Source organism: Dendropsophus ebraccatus, chromosome 1 (genome assembly GCF_027789765.1).
Source record: "Dendropsophus ebraccatus isolate aDenEbr1 chromosome 1, aDenEbr1.pat, whole genome shotgun sequence".
NCBI classification, from domain to species: Eukaryota; Metazoa; Chordata; class Amphibia; order Anura; family Hylidae; genus Dendropsophus; species Dendropsophus ebraccatus.
Genome location: NC_091454.1, coordinates 196,971,483 through 196,989,421, shown reverse-complemented (window position 1 = coordinate 196,989,421; position 17,939 = coordinate 196,971,483). Strand labels below are relative to the sequence as shown.

The window sequence follows — 17,939 nt, the reverse complement described above, 5'->3', positions numbered from 1 at the left end:
AATAGATGAGAATCTTGAGGACTTGAGAATAGAACACAGCCAGGAACACTTCTGGTAATACTGCAGCAGATACCGCAGGGCTGCGTCCTTGTGACACAGGAGCAGCAGCAACACACAACCTGTCCCCCTGAAGGTGGGAGACAAGAGCTGAGGCAGAGAGGAAGTCACATGGTATTCCCCAGCCAAAGCTCCATGGCCATTGGAGTTATCATGGAAGCAGGGGCAGTCACATGACATCCAGCCATTGCATCATCACACCATTAGGCATATAGGACTAAATATACATGAGAAGTACCATACTTGAACACTGGGAGGCGACATAATACCCTTAGGCACTGATAACTGAATATGCATGAGAAATAAATGAAATAGCAGACCTGAACACTGAGAGGGGTGACACAATGCACACAGTTTGCAGTGGACCATAGCTTTCCAGAACAGAACTGGCTATGATAAAGGTACAGAGACAAAGTGACAAATAGATACTCTGTTCTGGGACACTGCATAAGTTATCATTGCTGGCCAAACACCCCAGTTTTGTCCGGACTGGCATCTAATGGGTATTGGGTATATAGGGGTGGTCTCATCCTTATTCTTATAGTCAGAACACACAATCAGATGATGTCAGTTTCCAATAGTAAGAAATGGAAGAATATCATTGTAGTATTGGTCACTGCAGCACAACCTTACTGAGTGTTTTCACCCATAGACATAAATGTTCTGATCATCTTGCACTGCAGACTGGTTAATTTCCATTCACGAATATTCCCAGTTTGGTTCCCAGTGTGAAGCTAACGCAATGCAGTGAAAGACATTGGAGAGGCGCCGCCAGTACACCTCCCGCTGGGGCGGCTGTATTACAGCTGAGATCTTCTCCATACACACCTGATGAACTGGCCGAGCTGGTTCCTTCAGATTCCAGAAGCTGTCAGGTTAATAGGATTCCTCCTTGGACTTATCTGAATACCTGTGGTGGTGGTGATGATGATGATGAAGGACACACCAGGGTGACATAGGTCAATGGGATATAGTAACCTGTGCTAGGATTAGTTGTCTCCTCCAGAGCTGCAGGTGTACTCCCCTGGCTGACTGGACACAGACCACCACCCCACAGTAAACCTGGTTTGGAGGTGCAGAATTTCGACAGGTAAGACGAACCACTGGAGGGATGGGTGTCCTTTTATACCGTACATATCCTGGAAGATAAAGGTACAACCATGAAAAGGAAGAAAGAAAACTGACATTTATCCTAATGCATGCTTTACATGGGAGTAATATGGCTGTGACTGATGGTGACAGGATCTGTGTATGGCACACTGTGATGGTGACAGGATCTGTGTATGGCACACTGTGATGGTGGTATGAGCTGTGTATCGCACACTGTGATGGTGATATAATCTGTGTATGGCACACTGTGATGGTGACAGGATCTGTGTAGGGTACACTGTGATGGTGACAGGATCTGTTTATGGCACACTGTGATGGTGACAGGATCTGTGTATGGCACACTGTGATGGTGACAGGATCTGTGTATGGCACACTGTGATGGTGGTATGATCTGTGTATGGCACACTGTGATGGTGACAGGATCTGTGTATGGCACACTGTGATGGTGACAGGATCTGTGTATGGCACACTGTGATGGTGACAGGATCTGTGTATGGCACACTGTGATGGTGGTATGATCTGTGTATGGCACACTGTGATGGTGACAGAATCTGTGTATGGCACACTGTGATGGTGACAGGATCTGTGTATGGCACACTGTGATGGTGGTATGATCTGTGTATGGCACACTGTGATGGTGACAGGATCTGTGTATGGCACACTGTGATGGTGACAGGATATGTGTATGGCACACTGATGGTGATATAATCTGTGTATGGCACACTGTGATGGTGACAGGATCTGTGTATGGCACACTGTGATGGTGACAGGATCTGTGTATGGCACACTGTGATGGTGGTATGATCTGTGTATGGCACACTGTGATGGTGACAGGATCTGTGTATGGCACACTGTGATGGTGACGGGATCTGTGTATGGCACACTGTGATAGTGGTATGATCTGTGTATGGCACACTGTGATAGTGGTATGATCTGTGTATGGCACACTTTGATGGTGACATGATCTGTGTAGGGTACACTGTGATGGTGACAGGATCTGTTTATGGCACACAGTAGTGGATTATAATAGGTCCGTTTCAGGTGGCAGCCCAGGGCCCTGAGGTCCTGGGGGGGCCCATGACCACCCAAAAAGACTTATACTTTCAGTGGTGTACTGTCTCCTGGTTACACTTCCGCCATGATTTGCAAATAAAAAAAAATCACAGTTTTCTTATTGCAATTTTGCACAAATCAGGACATCATGACATTATCTATTCTGTACTATGAACGCCAGGCTAGTGCTGCCATAGTTACAGTGGGGTGGGGGGCCCAGGCTTGGTGAACAGCCCGGGGCCTATGGTAAAGTTAATCCGCCCCTGATGGCACACTGTGATGGTGACAGGATCTGTGTAGGGTACACTGTGATGGTGACAGGATCTGTGTATGGGCTTCCTTCTCTGGAGAGAGGGATATCTGGCTATTCCCGTGTTTTGAGACTCGTAACTGAGGCTCCACGGACCCCTTTTTTGCATATTCAAATTTTGTATGGGACAATCAATGGAGACTCGTAAATGAGTACTCCATTGGAATTTTTCACTGTTCTCCCTGAGTTCAGTGATTGTTGTGTTTTGTTGGTCTATTTATCATTGCCCCAGTAGCCAGAATCCTGCTCCACACTGATGAGGGGCAAATACCCCGAAACTGCAGTCTGTGGATGGATGCCTAGCCTTGGTCACCCTTGTCTTATGTTGTTATACTCGCCACAGAGTTAGACTTTGACTTACAGGGGCCACCCTGGTGTTTCCTTATTTAGGTGCCAAAGCTTGCAACAGAGTGAGGACCTGAGGGACTACGTATCAGGGTGGTTTGGTGCTCTCCCCACTAGGAGGCACCCCTTGGCAATGGGCTTCCTTCTCTGGAGAGAGGGATATCTGGCTATTCCCGTGTTTTGAGACTCGTAACTGAGGCTCCACGGACCCCTTTTTTGCAGGATCTGTGTATGGCACACTGTGATGGTGACGGGATCTGTGTATGGCACACTGTGATGGTGACATGATCTGTGTATGGCACACTGTGATGGTGACATGATCTGTGTAGGGTACACTGTGATGGTGACAGGATCTGTGTATGGCACACTTTGATGGTAACATGCTCTGTGTATGGCACACTGTGATGGTGACAGGATCTGTGTATGGCACACTGTGATGGTGACGGGATCTGTGCATGGCACACTGTGATGGTGACATGATCTGTGTAGGGTACACTGTGATGGTGACATGATCTGTGTATGGCACACTGTGATGGTGACATGATCTGTGTAGGGTACACTATGATGGTGACAGGATCTGTGTATGGCACACTTTGATGGTAACATGCTCTGTGTATGGCACACTGTGATGGTGACAGGATCTGTGTATGGCACACTGTGATGGTGACGGGATCTGTGCATGGCACACTGTGATGGTGACATGATCTGTGTAGGGTACACTGTGATGGTGACATGATCTGTGTATGGCACACTGTGATGGTGACATGATCTGTGTAGGGTACACTATGATGGTGACAGGATCTGTGTATGGCACACTTTGATGGTAACATGCTCTGTGTATGGCACACTGTGATGGTGACAGGATCTGTGTATGGCACACTGTGATGGTGACATGATCTGTGTAGGGTACACTGTGATGGTGACAGGATCTGTGTATGGCACACTGTGATGGTGACATGATCTGTGTATGGCACACTGTGATAGTGACATGATCTGTGTATGGCACACTGTGATGGTGAAAGGATCTGTGTATGGCACACTGTGATGGTGACAGGATCTGTGTATGGCACACTGTGATGGTGACAGGATCTGTGTAGGGTACACTGTGATGGTGACAGGATCTGTGTAGGGTACACTGTGATGGTGACATGATCTGTGTATGGCACACTGTGATGGTGACAGGATCTGTGTAGGGTACACTGTGATGGTGACAGGATCTGTGTATGGCACACTGTGATGGTGACATTATCTGTGTATGGCACACTGTGATGGTGATAATGATCTGTGTATGGCACACTGTGATGGTGACATAATCTGAATATGGTACCTACCTGGTATATAGCAAAATGTAGGGCCCTATCACATGGAGCGATTATCATGTAAAAAAATTGTTATGTTGTTCCAATTTAAGCGATAATCATTCCGTGTGTATGCAGACAAAAAAATGTTTGTGTGTCGTTGATCGCATCTTATGAGCGGACTATAAAATCATTGCTAATCGTTCACTAATCTTTCGGTGTATGTACACATCGTTCATACGTTTGCTGGGATCAGAAGGAGTAAACCATCACAGTAACGCTCTTAACTAACGACTATCGTTCTGTGTGTTAGGGTGCGTTCACACTCAGGAAAAGAGGTGGAAATTCTGAGTGGAATCCCCGCTGCGGACTCCACTCGAAATTCCGCCTGCCTCAGTGTCTCGATGTTGAGAGTGTTTCACTCTTTCAGCAGTGAGCCGCGGAGAGCTGATTGTTTATTATTAATCTGCAAAAACGAATGGAGCATTGACTGGCACTGGGCTGATCTACAGATGTTGGGGGATATATGACACTGTTCCCAAACCTATGGCTCTGTAGCAGGGATGAGGAGCCTTTGGCCCTCCAGCTGGTACAAAACTACAACTCCCATCATGCATGGACAGCCGAATTGTAGTTTTGCAACAGCTGGACCCCTGCTCTACAGCTTACACAACTATATGGGCATGCTGGGAGTTGTAGTTTTGCAACAGCCGAAAGTCAACAGTTAAAGACCATTTATATAGGGTTTAAACCTTTGTTGCCTGTAGCAACCAATCAGAGCACAGCTTTCAGTTTGGTAAAATGAAAGCGGGGCTGTGATTGGTTGCTATGGATAACACCAGCAGGGAGTTCTGTGGTGGCAGCGCTCTCTCCCTGCTGTCCTGCTGTGACCTCTGCGGCTCCGCCATTGCTCCCCGCTGTAATGTGAGCTGCCGCCGCTGTTGTTATTTCCGGTAACGCACATTGCTCCATCTGTACAACAAGGAAGAAGAGCTCAGAGAGTCAGTGTCCTCCGTGCAGAGAGGGGGCGAGGCCGTGACCCGAATACAGCGCCCCCTCCGGACACCAGGGGAGCTGCACGTGTGCTGTGCCGGAGGTGACAGGACACGGGGGAGTGACCGGCAGTAACCTTCCCCCGGCTGTACGGACCGGACACATGGGCGCCCCTCACCTGGCTCTATAGGTAAGGGCGGCTGCGGGGCATGCTGGGACTTGTAGTGCGCACCTGAAACTGATACAACATTAGAATGGTGCATACACTAAAACACTCCCTAACCCAGGGATGGGGAACCTTTGGCCCTCCAGCTGTTGCAAAACTACAATTCCCATCATGCCTAGACAGCAAAAGCTTTAGCTTCGGCTGTCCAGGCATGATGGGAATTGTAGTTTTGCAACAGCTGTAGTGCCAAAGGTTCCCCATGCCTGCCCTAACCAGTAGCCCCCAGCTGCCAGGGCATGATGGGAGTTGTAGTTTTGCCACAGGTTACAGTATACTGATTTAGAGGGATTGTCTCACATAGATACCATGTCATGGCTGTAGGTCTGATGGTCAGGGGTCGTTCCCCAGGGGTGGTCATGCCTGGCCATTCATCTAGTAGTCCTGTATTACATGGCGACTGTATAAAGGAATAGCCGCTCTGGGTGGATGAGGTCCATCTTCCTGGCTCAGAGTATAAGGATGCCCCTACTATGATCTGTGCCTTAAAGGGGTCCTCTGGATACTAAAAATATATTTTAAATACATTGTTTTAATACAGTTGTATTACTTTGTAATATAATTTTATTAAAAACATTTTTTTTATTGTACATTTTCACTGTTGTCCACGATTAGAAAAACATAGCAGCTTTCTTTCAGAAACAGCGCCCCTCCTGTCCTCAGTTTGTATGTGGTATTAACTCTCAATTACATTGGGACTGAATGGAGATAAGATTTAATACCACACGCGGCCTGAGGACAGGGGTGGTGCTGTTTTTGGAAGAAAGCAGCTACGTTTTTCTAATCCTGCACAGAACAGAAGAGCTGTGTATTTTACCTGTGGATTGCAGCAAGTGGATGACATTTCACGTCTCTCATTCGTGTGCTGGGGACTTGTTTCTGTTGTGTATATTCACTGTGGATTGAATCGCTTTAGGCTGCGTTCACACGGAGTAAAACTGGCGGAACTCTCCGCCGCAGAATTCGCCAGCCTCCCTGTCATAATGGGAAACTATGGGAGGCTCGAGCGCCTCCTCTCTCCGCGCTGAAGAATGAACATGAGCCTCCCATAGACTCCCATTACAACACGGAGACTGGCGGGATTCCGCCAGTTTTACTTTGTGTGAATGCAGCCTTAACGGGCTACTCCGGGCTATGTGTATTTTCAGTGTATGGCTGGGGAGGGGGTGGATATAGAAGCTGCCGGTCACTTACCTCCCCGGTTCCAGCGCCAGGTCCCGGATCGTGCCGCTCTGTTCTCCCATCCCGCAGCTGCTTCCTGGTCTCAGCATTCAGCGACGTAGTGAAGTCCCGCCTCGGACGCTAAATCGCTGAGCGGCCTTGAGGCGTCACGTCTCAAGCCGCAGCTGAGACCAGGAAATGGCAGCGGGATGGGAGTACGGGGCGGCACGATCCGTGACCCGGCGCTGGAACCGGAGAGGTAAGTGACCGGCAGCTTCTATATCCACCCCCTCCCCGGCCATACACTGAAAATACACACAGCCCGGAGTACCCCTTTAAGCATAGCAGAAGGGAAACCTACAGAAAAACTCAAAACACACAATACATTACAGGCATGATTCCCCATGTTGGCAGCACTAGTGACTTGGCTAGAGCGTGCGGCTTTTATAGAGAAGGGGCTGTCCTAGGGAGATACCCCTCTAAATACATTTCTGCAAGGGGAACCCCATGTACAATACAGTGCACAGCTGGTTCACATGTAGTAGGCCCATATGGTGCACATGGCAGGAATCTATAGAGCCTTCTAAGAACAATGTCAGACAAGGTGATGTGCCACCTGTAAAATCCTAACAATGGAACACAAAGAGTTGTCATACAATCCCACAGCAGGAAGGTGGGGGCCTAGTATCACCCTGTGGCTAGATGGGGGTATTCCCTGATCTGATACTGTAAGCAGAATTCTTACAGACATTGCTGGTCTGGGACTGGGTTTTGAGTGGGCACGTCTTAGCATAAAAATAAGATATAATAAGAGGAGTTTTACATTTTTCCTGTATTTATCGTGTATAACAGGAGAAAAAAAAATCAACTGGTGTCAGAAAGTTATACGGAGTTGTAAATTACTTCTATTAGAAAAATCTCCAGTCTTTCAGTACTTATCAGCTGCTATATGCCCTGTAGGAAGTGGTGTATTGTTTCCAGTCTGACACAGTGCTCTCTGCTGCCACCTCTGTCCATGTCAGGAACTGTGCAGAGCAGTAGAAAATCCCCATAGAAAACTTCACCTGCTCTGGGCAGTTCCTGACATGGACAGAGGTGGCAGCAGAGAGCACTGTGTCAGACTGAAAAGAAAACACCACTTCCTACAGGACATACAGCAGCTGATACGTATTAGAAGATTTGAGTTTTTTTAATTAATTTACAACTCCGTATAACTTCTTGACACCAGTTGATTTTAAATAAAAGTAATAATCCTTTGTCATCATCGACGGTTCGGTCTTTTAATGTCTCGCTAGGATTTTCTGGTAACATATTGGTGAATGTCTTTGTGACTCCTGTCCTGACGCACAATATAAATAGAAATCCCAGTGATCAAAGACATGATGAAAATCCACCCAGATCTCTCCATAGTGATTATGGGTAGATCAGGGTGGAGCGTCCAGTAATAATACTGCTATAGTGTATCTTGTGTACTGTCATGTATGGTGTTAGTAGAGGTGTCAGTGACATGTCACATAGCACACTGCCTGTTTGTCAGCTATCTTATAGTAAATGTATGCATTTTGTAGGGTGGATTCAATATTTAAAGGCACCTCCACCCTACTATTTGGATGTACACAGCGGCTTTGTACTCTGCCCCTGCCTATGTTAGAAAGCAGGAAAGAGGCCTCTCATAATCTACTACACCTAGCACCCAGAGGGTATAATGCCTATTCATATGGGTACTACACTGGCCAGGGTTATGGCCGCGGATGGTGCTGGCACTGTATGGCGGTAATATATTGTATAACTACTTTATTAGCAATTTGAAATTTTCAATTGCTGAGCGACCATGTTCCTAATAAAAATAAGAAATCCGGCCAAGTACTTTATTAAATTTTTTTAGAGTTGGGGGGGGGGGGGGGGGCATAATAACTAGTCCCCTTGCCTGCCATCCACCGCGTGACCGGCCCTGGGACCCCCACAACGTTGCAACTCGGTGGGGGGGGGAATGCCCATCCCGTCTGATGGACTGGCCGCTCAGCCAATCGGTGACTGCAGCAGCGTATCCCACCTCAAATACTGAACTGAATATAACAGGTTGTGACATCGGCTCGGGTTGAGATGCCAGAGCCTGGCGCGGGTCCTGGAGCGTCCATCTGACGCTGAAGAGGAACAGGGAGAGGTGAGTTGTGAGATTTTTATCTTCCATCCCTTCTCCTTTAAAATCAGTGGACTCTGATATGTGTGGATGTATGGGTCCTCCAGAAGGTGGCAGGGGGAGTGCTCTTCATGACTGCCCTCCTCTCTGGTTGAAAAATGGACGCCCTTTATTAAAATGATATTGTATCCGGCCATTGGGCATCATGACATGCACTGTACCCGTGTATGTATTTATAGGGTCACCTATAGACAGTGACATTAATGGGAAGGCTATTTAGGTATTATCCTGAGTGACACCAGCAGTGCTTTACATACATAGATATTAGGAGTTAGTAGTGCTCTTTCTTAATGTACATGGAAGTGTCAGACACAAACAGGAAACTTTCTACACGCTAGTGTGACAGGAAACACGTGGCCGAGAGGGGGGGTGTATGACTGTCACCACAACCCCCTTATATCTGCAATAATACAGGCGTTCATAGGTAGAGATTTTATTACAGTATAATCTGTGTGTATACATTATAAAACCGTTGGGCCCTATAAGATGTGCTGGTGCCAGATACATGGGACACCCTCAAAGGTCTTGTGGAGTCTGGGCCTGGAGGGTGCACTATCTCTATGGCTGCTCCGTGTATAGTGAATGCTGTTGCTACATGCCCCAGTACATACATCATTATGTCTGCTGGAGGCACCAGCATGTTCCCTAAGGCCCGGAAGCTGCTGCAGTCTGATCTGGCGGAGGCCGGGGGTCTGACTCCAGCATTGTATGGGATTTTCTGGCCACAATCCCACAATAATCACTTCCACAATGGTGTGGAGCCTGAACAAAGGAGCGACTGTATACAGCTCGGCCTCAGCTGCTGCATGTACTGCACATCTCCTATGTATCTATAGTCTCCATGTGGAAGGGCTCTGACCTCTAGGAGGAGTATTCATCGCCAGCCATAAATGCCTTATTGTCAAGACGTATTCGCTTCTTCCCCTTGAACGTCCTTTCTATTTTTACCGTTCTGTGGGATGTTTCGCAGCGATGGACATGATATTGATCGGTGAGGAGCATCACTTCCCATTCATTATTAGACAGATGCTATCCTCCCATCTCCTACAGCAGATGGTTACATGTCCTCAGCAAGGTGGCCTATATACAGAGTCCGGCAATGGATATCATGCAGATTAAGAGGTTTACCTCCGGATAGTTGGAGGTAAGGAACCAGGAAAAGCTGTCAGCTCTCCGGGCAAGTCTAGTTTACTAAATACCTATATGTCTTTGTTCTGTTCCTCTGTTACTCCTAATGGAAATGTATGAATCAATTGTTAGCTGGTTGCACTTTCTCTTATCAGGTGTTTGTGGGTCTACAGAATGGATTGGTCAGAATGTCTATTGAGAAGGGGAACGGGGACACCAGCTTTCAGTTTATCGACACATTTCCAGGTGGAATAACAGAGGGATGGAGAACACTATGAAGAGGTGAGTGAACGTACAGTGTGTTCGGGATCCGCAACCCCCTGAATGCTCGGCATTTGAGTCCTGGTGACTAGGGCTGTATCCATCTTCTCCAGCAACAGGGCCTAAAATGTTGAGTGTCATGGTTTTGTGGACCCGAATGTATTGTGGTTCCGCTCATCTCTATTCAGAATCATTATTTTGTGGTCTCATGACTTTGCCAGAATAGAATTCCTAAGTCTCGTACAACTGCGCCTTATGTCCGACGTGACTGCGTTTCTTGTTTTTAGTATTCAGTAAATTCTGCAAGTGACCATAAGCCAAAGTGCACCCTGAAATAGTCATGTGACACCAATGCATCGGCATATAGTAACTCGATGTGGAACGTCCAGCTTCACGCTCCTAATGCTGGTGATCACACATGCTCAATAGTCTCATTGCCTGAGCAGAGGTTTTCCTGCTACCATACCAGCCAACCAACAAGTCAGCGCACATTAGATCGTCACGAATCTATTCTGTTAAAGGGGTTAGTAAAACATGGCCGACTTCTTCAAGTAACTGCACCTTTCCTGTCCTCAGTTTGGGTGTGGGGTTTTCTAGCTCAGTTCCATTGAAGTGAATTGCAATACCACACACAACCTGATGGTAGGGGTGACACTGTTTTTCCAAGAAGTTTTTTTTTTCCCCCTAATCTTGGATAACTCCTTTCAGCTTTGCTCCTGGCTGCTGTAGAATTTGTCTGTGCAAAAATGCACTTCTACCTTGCACAGCCCACACAGGCCTCTTGTTATGCTTTGAAATCCAATAGAAAGAAATGCCACTTCCCCTTTAACCCCGAACATTGTGCTCAGCCAGGCCGCGAGCTTGCCAAGAACAGCAAACTGTCTGCGAGCTTCCTGCCCACAGGATTGCTGGGAGCTGTCAGCGCCCGGCAGCCGCACAGCACCTGTGTCTCAGCTGCTCCTCTCCCTCCTCAGCTTTCTCACTTTGCATCTTGGGGACGACTCAAGCATCCAGCGATGGAAAGACAGACCCTGGAACAAGACACAAGGCTACTAAGGTGCAATCCATAGAGTATATGGCAGGGTGGGTAACACTACTTCATAGGGAGGCTTAGTAAGAACTAATGTGCTATACCACACACTCCCAGGGACTGACAGATCTAAAGCTATCACCCTAAGTCATCTCCTGTCCTCGGGTTAGACGACAATAAAAGAAATAACATTTCTGAAGAAGTTTTGCAACCGTGCTGTCAGATGTCTGCTGCGGGTGTCACGCGTCTCCGCTACAGGATGAGACTTGTACGGAGCTCCATTCGCGTCCTCATCCCTTCTTTAATGGATTTATGTGGGACGCCACTGGAAGAGCTGGTGAGAGCATTGTGGTCCCGTCTGGTTACTTGTATATTGTTACATGCATTGCTAGGATTGTATATCTTGGTTATGTTATAGCGCACTTACAGAATATAGTGTTATATGTAAAAAGATGTGCAGGGATGGAGAGGGTGGTCGGGGACCTTTTTTATTTTTAGCTGACTATAAGATGTTGAGGCATTTACAGCTTGCTGATGGATAGCATGGATTTCTCTAAATAACCACATTAGGGAATTGTAAATTGATTTGTACAGGTTACTATAGTTCTTAGAATACTCATTAAGTTAAAGGGGTTGTCCAGCGAAAATCTTTTTCTTTCAAATCAACCAGTTTCAGAAAGTTATATAGATTTGTAATTTACTTCTATTTAAAAAAATCTCAAGTCTTTCAGTACTTATCAGCTTCTGTATGTCCTGCAGGAAGTGGTGTATTCTTTCCAGCCTGACACAGTGCTCTCTGCTGCTGCCTCTGTCCGAAACAGGAACTGTCCACAGCAGGAGAGGTTTTCTTTAGGGATTTGCTACCGCTCTAGACAGTTCCTGTCTAGGATGTCACCCGAGAGCACTGTGTCAGACTTAAAAGAAAACCCCCACTTCTTACAGGGCATGCAGCAGCTGATAAGTACGGGAAGAGTCGAGATTTTTAAATAGAAGTAAATTACAAATCTATATAAGTTTCTGAAACCAGTTGATGTGAAAGAAAAAGATTTTTACTGGAGTACCCCTTTAACAGCTATTTCTCCCTGCCCCCTACCATACACATGCTTACTCAGATCAGCTGAGCATGCCTATGTGTGGATGGAGAGTAATGGTGCGTTTACACGGAACAGTTATCGTTCGAATTTTCTCGTGGCTCGTGTAAACGCAGCAAACGATCAAGCGACGAGCGAGAAATCGTTCATTGTGATCTGTCAACATGTTCTCAAATCGTTGTTGGTCGTTCGCTTAAAATTCGCAGATCACTTCATGTAAACAGTCTTTCACAGATTCACCCTATGAGTGAGTTGGGCTTAAGCGATCTTAAAACGATCGCAATAATGATTTTTCCAAACGATTTATCGTTTTGTCTAAACAAATTGTTAATTTTAAATCGTTAAGTCTAGGTTCACACTGTGTTTTCAGCGTCCGTTTAACGGATCTGTTTTTTGCAAAAAACGGATGCATTTGTGCGCATCTGTTTTTGATCCGTTTTCCATTGACTTCCATTATAAAAAAAACGGATCCAAACGGATGCACAATAAAGTACTGTTGACACTACTTTTTTGATCGTTAAAAAAAAAAAATGGATCCGCTAAACAGATGCTGAGACACAGTGTGAACCTAGCCTAATCATTCGATTGGGCAAATTATCGCTTTGTGTAAACGCAGCATTAGCTGCTGATATACCTCTGGCTGTAGCTTGTCTCCCATGAGGACGAAGGATCGGGCATGTTGAAATTCATTGGTGGGGGTCAGGGTGATGACACCTCCGACGAGTGCAAAAAGGAATGGGCAGCAGCACTCACCTTTGTTTCTGCATCCTGTTCTGATGTCCTTCTGTTACATGGATCATTCATCTTATGGCTGCAATATTGTACATAACCAGGGCTAAGCACTCTTTTTTAAGTGTACTTATGGGGAGAGGGAGCTAAGCAGCTGACAGACATAGGGGTGTAACTCAAAATGGCTGGGCCCCATGGCAAACTTTTGATTGAGCTCCCCCACCTCCCGACTGGCCACTAAGCCGTCAAGTCCAGTCATTTTTCCATAACTGCAAACGCTCGTCAGGAGTGCTTGTAGATAAAGGGATATTTCCAGAACCCAGGAGGCTCGCTCAGCCACCTGTGTATTGCAGGAGTGGGCCTCCGGGCCCCCTGATGCGGCGGGCCCCATAGCAACTGCCATGGCTGCTACAGTGGTAGTTACGACCCTGGACAGACACCTTTTGGAAGTGGCTCATCTCATCATTATGTGGACAGCTCACTGATTTCAATAGGTAACATGTAATGCTTTATTCCTCCTGTGGTGGCGCTGCTATTGATCAATTGCTGCTGCTTCCTTCTCAGATTGCAGCTGATCACTGGGGTCCCTGTAGCAGGATGCCATGTGACCTGCCATCCATAGCGGACCACCCTGTTACTTGCACAGAGCGTCATGTGGACCCTTTGATGAACTCCTCTTTACTTGCACTGACTTCCTCTTTATAAATGTAGAGTGGACGCTGAGGGGTCGGCCATCCCTGTGCTGGGCAATATGAATCACTGAGGCTTTAGTATTGTGACTGTGGAAACATGAAGTCCCAGCCGCTGGCTAGATTTCCTGTACCTGGCAGGGTGATGTGCGCGGAGCGGTGATGCACTTCCTTTGGAGGTGAGCTGATTTCCTCTCCTACATAGCTGACAGATAACAACACACCAGATCCTCTTTACATGTATAGATATCCGCTAGAAAGTCCGCTGCTTTCTCCTGTAAAGGACACAGTTCCTTATTACTAAAGACTAGAACCACTTTCAGGACAGCTGCGGTCATTGTAGGAATTCTCAATATAAGGGATAGGAGTCAAAGTTGGACAACTTCACTTGTTTGTGGCCAGCATAGGGCTAGCCTCCACCATTGTGATAGAGCTGATGCCCAGTAGTTGGTAAGTGATGTCTTCCTTTCTGTTAGTTTATGAGAGAGCGGGGCAGGGGTTGGGCTGGTGTATAGGAGAGCGGGGCAGGGGTTGAGCTGGTGTATAGGAGAGCGGGGCAGGGGTTGGGCTGGTGTATAGGAGAGCGGGGCAGGGGTTGAGCTGGTGTATAGGAGAGCGGGGCAGGGGTTGGGCTGGTATATAGGAGAGCGGGACAGGGGTTGGGCTGGTATATAGAAGGGCAGAGGTTGGGCTGGTATGTGGGAGAGCGGGGCAGGGGCTGGTCTGGTATGTGAGAGAGCGGGGCAGGGGTTGGTCTGGTATATGGGAGAGTGGGGCAGGGGTTGGTCTGGTATACGGGTGAGGGGGCAGGGGTTGGTCTGGTATATGGGAGAGTGGGGCAGGGGTTGGTCTGGTATACGGGAGAGGGGGCAGGGGTTGGTCTGGTATACGGGAGAGCGGAGCAGGGGTTGGTCTGGTATACGGGAGAGCGGGGCAGGGGTTGGTCTGGTATATGGGAGAGTGGGGCAGGGGTTGGTCTGGTATATGGGAGAGTGGGGCAGGGGTTGGTCTGGTATACGGGAGAGGGGGCAGGGGTTGGTCTGGTATACGGGAGAGCGGAGCAGGGGTTGGTCTGGTATACGGGAGAGCGGGGCAGGGGTTGGTCTGGTATATGGGAGAGCGGGGCAGGGGTTGGTCTGGTATGTGAGAGAGCGGGGCAGGGGTTGGTCTGGTATGTGGGAGAGTGGGGCAGGGGTTGGGCTGGTATACGGGAGAGCGGAGCAGGGGTTGGTCTGGTATGTGAGAGAGCGAGGCAGGGGTTGGTCTGGTATATGGGAGAGTGGGGCAGGGGTTAGTCTGGTATACGGGTGAGGGGGCAGGGGTTGGTCTGGTATACGGGAGAGCGGAGCAGGGGTTTGTCTGGTATACGGGAGAGTGGGGCAGGGGTTGGTCTGGTATGTGAGAGAGCGAGGCAGGGGTTGGTCTGGTATATGGGAGAGTGGGGCAGGGGTTAGTCTGGTATACGGGTGAGGGGGCAGGGGTTGGTCTGGTATACGGGAGAGCGGAGCAGGGGTTTGTCTGGTATACGGGAGAGCGGGGCAGGGGTTGGTCTGGTATATGGGAGAGCGGGGCAGGGGTTGGTCTGGTATATGGGAGAGCGGGGCAGGGGTTGGTCTGGTATATGGGAGAGTGGGGCAGGGGTTGGTCTGGTATATGGGAGAGTGGGGCAGGGGTTGGTCTGGTATACGGGAGAGGGGGCAGGGGTTGGTCTGGTATACGGGAGAGCGGAGCAGGGGTTGGTCTGGTATACGGGAGAGCGGGGCAGGGGTTGGTCTGGTATATGGGAGAGCGGGGCAGGGGTTGGTCTGGTATGTGAGAGAGCGGGGCAGGGGTTGGTCTGGTATGTGGGAGAGTGGGGCAGGGGTTGGGCTGGTATACGGGAGAGCGGAGCAGGGGTTGGTCTGGTATACGGGAGAGCGGGGCAGGGGTTGGTCTGGTATATGGGAGAGCGGGGCAGGGGTTGGTCTGGTATGTGAGAGAGTGGGGCAGGGGTTGGTCTGGTATGTGGGAGAGTGGGGCAGGGGTTGGGCTGGTATACGGGAGAGCGGAGCAGGGGTTGGTCTGGTATACGGGAGAGCGGGGCAGGGGTTGGTCTGGTATATGGGAGAGCGGGGCAGGGGTTGGTCTGGTATGTGAGAGAGCGGGGCAGGGGTTGGTCTGGTATGTGGGAGAGCGGGGCAGGGGTTGGGCTGGTATACGGGAGAGCGGAGCAGGGGTTGGTCTGGTATATGGGAGAGCGGGGCAGGGGTTGGTCTGGTATGTGGGAGAGTGGGGCAGGGGTTGGTCTGGTATACGGGAGAGCGGGGCAGGGGTTGGTCTGGTATACGAGAGAGCGGGGCAGGGGTTGGTCTGGTATATGGGAGAGCGGGGCAGGGGTTGTTCTTGTATATAGGAGAGCAGGGCAGGGGTTGGGCTGGTATATAGGAGAGCGGGGCAGGGGTTGGGCTGGTATACGGGAGAGCGGGGCAGGGGTTGGTCAGGTATGTGAGAGAGCGAGGCAGGGGTTGGTCTGGTATGTGAGAGAGCGGGGCAGGGGTTGGTCTTGTATATAGGAGAGCGGGGCAGGGGTTGGGCTGGTATATAGGAGAGCGGAGCAGGGGTTGGGCTGGTATATAGGAGAGCGGGGCAGGGGTTGGACTGGTATAGAGGAGAGCGGGGCAGGGGTTGGGCTGGTATATAGGAGAGCGGGGCAGGGGTTGGACTGGTATATTGGAGTGCAGGGCAGGGGTTGGGCTGGTATATTGGTATATGGGAGAGCAGGGCAGGGGTTGGGCTGGTATAGGGGAGAGCGGGGCAGGGGTTGGTCTGGTATATGGGAGAGTGGGGCAGGGGTTGGTCTGGTATATGGGAGAGTGGGGCAGGGGTTGGTCTGGTATACGGGAGAGGGGGCAGGGGTTGGTCTGGTATACGGGAGAGCGGAGCAGGGGTTGGTCTGGTATACGGGAGAGCGGGGCAGGGGTTGGTCTGGTATATGGGAGAGCGGGGCAGGGGTTGGTCTGGTATGTGAGAGAGCGGGGCAGGGGTTGGTCTGGTATGTGGGAGAGTGGGGCAGGGGTTGGGCTGGTATACGGGAGAGCGGAGCAGGGGTTGGTCTGGTATATGGGAGAGCGGGGCAGGGGTTGGTCTGGTATGTGAGAGAGCGAGGCAGGGGTTGGTCTGGTATATGGGAGAGTGGGGCAGGGGTTAGTCTGGTATACGGGTGAGGGGGCAGGGGTTGGTCTGGTATACGGGAGAGCGGAGCAGGGGTTTGTCTGGTATACGGGAGAGTGGGGCAGGGGTTGGTCTGGTATGTGAGAGAGCGAGGCAGGGGTTGGTCTGGTATATGGGAGAGTGGGGCAGGGGTTAGTCTGGTATACGGGTGAGGGGGCAGGGGTTGGTCTGGTATACGGGAGAGCGGAGCAGGGGTTTGTCTGGTATACGGGAGAGCGGGGCAGGGGTTGGTCTGGTATATGGGAGAGCGGGGCAGGGGTTGGTCTGGTATATGGGAGAGCGGGGCAGGGGTTGGTCTGGTATATGGGAGAGTGGGGCAGGGGTTGGTCTGGTATATGGGAGAGTGGGGCAGGGGTTGGTCTGGTATACGGGAGAGGGGGCAGGGGTTGGTCTGGTATACGGGAGAGCGGGGCAGGGGTTGGTCTGGTATACGAGAGAGCGGGGCAGGGGTTGGTCTGGTATACGAGAGAGCGGGGCAGGGGTTGGTCTGGTATACGTGAGAGCGGGGCAGGGGTTGGTCTGGTATATGGGAGAGCGGGGCAGGGGTTGTTCTTGTATATAGGAGAGCAGGGCAGGGGTTGGGCTGGTATATAGGAGAGCGGGGCAGGGGTTGGGCTGGTATACGGGAGAGCGGGGCAGGGGTTGGTCAGGTATGTGAGAGAGCGAGGCAGGGGTTGGTCTGGTATGTGAGAGAGCGGGGCAGGGGTTGGTCTTGTATATAGGAGAGCGGGGCAGGGGTTGGGCTGGTATATAGGAGAGCGGAGCAGGGGTTGGGCTGGTATATAGGAGAGCGGGGCAGGGGTTGGACTGGTATAGAGGAGAGCGGGGCAGGGGTTGGGCTGGTATATAGGAGAGCGGGGCAGGGGTTGGACTGGTATATTGGAGTGCAGGGCAGGGGTTGGGCTGGTATATTGGTATATGGGAGAGCAGGGCAGGGGTTGGGCTGGTATAGGGGAGAGCGGGGCAGGGGTTGGGCTGGTGTATTGGCATATGGGACAGTGGGGCAGGGGTTGGGCTGGTATATGGCAGACTCACATAGGCTGTCTCATAT

At 49.9% G+C, this 17,939-nt stretch overlaps 1 protein-coding gene across 5 annotated transcripts in view; it reads left to right on the top strand.

Moving 5' to 3' along the window:
* The first annotated feature begins 1,042 nt into the window (after positions 1–1,042).
* LOC138766347 (PH and SEC7 domain-containing protein 1-like) overlaps positions 1,043–17,939 on the top strand; it is a 57,471-nt gene continuing 40,574 nt past the window's right edge. Inside the window, exons 1-2 of one of the 5 annotated variants that reach the window (XM_069943935.1) lie at positions 1,043–1,147; positions 10,034–10,160. The gene's annotated coding sequence lies outside the window, so the exon portion shown is untranslated. Of the gene's footprint in view, positions 1,148–4,999; positions 5,357–10,033; positions 10,161–11,129; positions 11,197–17,939 lie in introns of those variants that run through there. The other 4 variants (XM_069943927.1, XM_069943943.1, XM_069943918.1 and 1 more) reach the window with 4 other exon arrangements.